This window comes from Canis lupus, chromosome 4, assembly GCF_048164855.1.
Source record: "Canis lupus baileyi chromosome 4, mCanLup2.hap1, whole genome shotgun sequence".
NCBI classification, from domain to species: domain Eukaryota; kingdom Metazoa; phylum Chordata; class Mammalia; order Carnivora; family Canidae; genus Canis; species Canis lupus.
Genome location: NC_132841.1, coordinates 16743879 through 16747508, shown reverse-complemented (window position 1 = coordinate 16747508; position 3630 = coordinate 16743879).

Genomic DNA, 3630 nt, shown 5'->3' with positions numbered 1-3630 from the left:
GGAAATCTTGAGAAGTCAGCTATGTGATTGCAGTGTTGTCTTGCATAATTCTGTCTGGTTTTTCTATTACTATGGATGGCCTAAAGTTAAAGATCAGCACTTCTATAGACATTAGCCTTCAACTGACTAATGATCTTTGGTTCTTGATAGATTTTTAGTTTCCACTCAGTCCAAACCTCCCTCCAGGAAACTGAAGGAAGGAAACAGCAGCAAGAGTTCTTGATCTTTCTTGCTTACACACTCTCCACACTTGTCTTGAAAATATCCAATGCTTCACTTTTATTATCCAACCTTTCAGTAACACCTATCTGCTTCTAGCTCTTGCTTCATTCTTGATAGTCATTTCCTGAAGGTATTTGTAGACAGCTAATCTATAAGTGAATTGGCCTCTGACAGTCAAACAGACTGAGCTTGCAGAGGTAAACTTTAAGGCTAGAGTGGACTGGTGGGATTCCCAAAGTGGGACCTATTAGGGAGAGTGTAGTAATTCAAGTCACATTTTATGCAAAGCGATTACAGATTTCCTTGAGAGGCTAAATATGAATTCACACAAAATTAGATTGAGATTGTGGAGTCATGTGTTCATAAATACTCTACATAACAATTTTGTGGAAAGCCATTGCCCACAATAATAAACAATATGATCTTTCAACTCTTCAAATTCAAAAAACCAATCAGTTGAGTGAGGAAGAATAAAAGCAGAGAAATGAAATCAATAACTAAGGCTGCAACCAGTTATTTTGAATGCATACCCAATATTCAATTCTGTGAAGAAATTTTCCTAGCTGTTTTATCTTCTGCATTAATGTACTGCAGCACAAACCAATAGATAGATAGCAAAGGACTTTGTGAGATGTTCTCATTTCAGAGATTGCTCTTAAAAGCCTGAAGAGTTATTACCCCAATCTTTTTGGCATTACAGCTTCCCAGTTTTTCTTTGATGTCAACTCACTTTCACCGTGTGAAAACCAGAGACACCTTTAAGCATTTGAGGATACTCATTCCAGAAGAGGTAGCCCAACATACCTATCATCAGACTCCTGATATTGCTGCTTGTACACCTCAGTGAATCTGTTGAAAATTCTCCCTGAGCAAGTGGAAATATGACTCTAATTCTCAGAAAATGGATTACTATAGTGGAGTCATGTGTTATAAATTATCTATAGAACACTATATAATACAGGATACTGAAAAATGTGAACTACTTGGCATTTGAAAATCCTGTCTTCACTTAGCCTAAATTCTTGAGTCATTAAAATTCCCTTGGCTTGTTTCCTCATCTACAAAATGATAAAATTTAGATTTTAAGGCCTCTTACTGCTTGGATATTGTTTGATTTTATAATTCTATAACTCTTTCATTCCACAATTTCTTCAACCATATTTAATGCATTCCTCTACCAATGAAAAGCTAAATGTAATTTAATCGATAAGATGCAGTTAAATCTCAGGAGAGCCTCTCCCCTGAGATCCAAATTCATTTCTCTGCCTGTAATGCTGTGCCTTTCACATACAACCCTCTCAATCTTTTGATTGGTACACATTTTCAGCCCTTATTTTACCTTTTCCCCCTTGATGACCATCTGACTTGCAGATTTTCTAACTTTTCTTAATCAACATAAAGCATGCCCTTCTTGATGCAATATCTGGAGTCCTTTCTGTTCAATATTCAGTGTTCATAACATATCTGTTGATTTTCACTAGACACCCATCTACCAGCCCCACTACATTGCTATCAACTTTGGCTCCATAATAAGATGCTAGTGATGAGGAATTGGGCTGTTTTATTTTGTTTCTCAGTAATTTTTCAACTCTTCAATGAATATCCATAGGCAAAGCATTGTGAAATATCCTTGAGAAATAAAAGAAAGATGAAGGTAAATGTCTATGCACTCAAACTAATGCTGAGTGCACAAATGTGTGCACAGAGACAGAGGGGACCACAGATATAATACAATATGCAATGAGAACAAGGAATACACACTGAGTACAATAGGCATTCTTATAAGGCAGGAGGTTCCCTCACGTAAATTCTTTATAACCAATGAAATTGTTAGAGTTTCCTTCTAAACTGAAAGAGCTGCTTATTTTATTTCTCTTTTCTATTATTCAATAATTTGGATGAGTGTTTTATTCATATGATATAAATTTCAAAATGTACAAAAAAGGTATACGATAAGGAAAAAAAGTCTCTCATCCAAACCTACTTCCTATTCTCTTATTATTTTTCCCACAGATGCAATCAAAATATCTTAGGAACAGAGCTTTAAAGTTTAGTTCCAATTTTGTGATGAATGATAAATCATCCTCCTGATTCCAAGGGCCAATGTTGCATGATGAACTGGAGGTGCTAGTTAATATTTTAATTCTTAAGGCTACAATCTTTTTTCTAAGTCTAAAAAGAGTTCCTGCTTTTCCAACTCCATGAATGCATGTACATTTTGAATGATATATGCTACCAAACAATCTATTGGCTAACAGAATTCTCTTGCTGTCTCCACTAGCCATGTGCTGACCTATACCATCAGTATCTCAGGTTATATTTCCTGTGTTATCTTAAATTTAATTTCAGGCTAACATTTAACTTCTGTAAGAACCAAATCAATGCAACTTGTAGGATACAGAGGCATTTATCTGTGTTTATCATGCGACAGGTATAAATCTCAACAAAATTAAGATTTATTTATGCCTGCTAATCTAATCCATTCTGTTCTAGCTATTCTGAAAGCAGTAAATCAAAATTGATACCCAACTAGACCAGAATCATCTGACAAAAGAAGATCTGTGTTGTCAGATACTGTTGTTTTCTTAACATTTATTGAATGAATATTGAGAGGAAATAGGGAGAGTATTTGTAAAAAGTAATATTAAACCAGGCATACAAAATGAAAATCTGTTTTCATGGAAAATCTTGCTTACTTTTGATATATAATCATCATTCATTATTGTCCTTTTTAAAAATACCTGAAAAAGTTTTTCTTGAATATGTCTTAGTAATTTCTAAAGCATGTTTCTAGCTAGTTTGATAGATCTTACAGTAAGTTAGAAAAGAGTTCTAGAGGTCTCAACAAAATAAAAGGCTCTGCATTAAATATTTTCCTCAACAAATTTGATTTTTAAATTAACTTAACCTGGCAGTTATAAGAAGTCTTTTACAGTTACCTATTTTTATATAAGAGGAGTATTTACACATTACATTTGTTGTATTTTCTTAGGGGTTTTTAAAAGTAGGAATCATTAGTATTAGCCTTTGATAATTATTCTTCAAAATGAGAGCAATTTTACTAAAGCATGGTTTGTGGATGTGTTTATGACCTACTCCCCCAGACATGATCTGTGTGAAGGGAGATACGTGTCTATTCAAGGATCTATCTTGAACACCACTGGGCCTGTCTTAAATCCCACAGCACTCTGACCTGGCTTCTAAAAGTTGCACATTCATGACCCATTCACCATTATCTCTGAAACACATCATCCAGAAATTTCCAAGTCCTCAGGCAACCACTTCTTTCAGTGTCATGTTGAAGACAGACAACAGATTTCAAGGAATTAAGAAAATGGGAGAAAAATGTGAGTTTAAGATCCTTTTCAGGATCTTGTCAATGAAAAGACAAGACTGAAAAGATAAAGT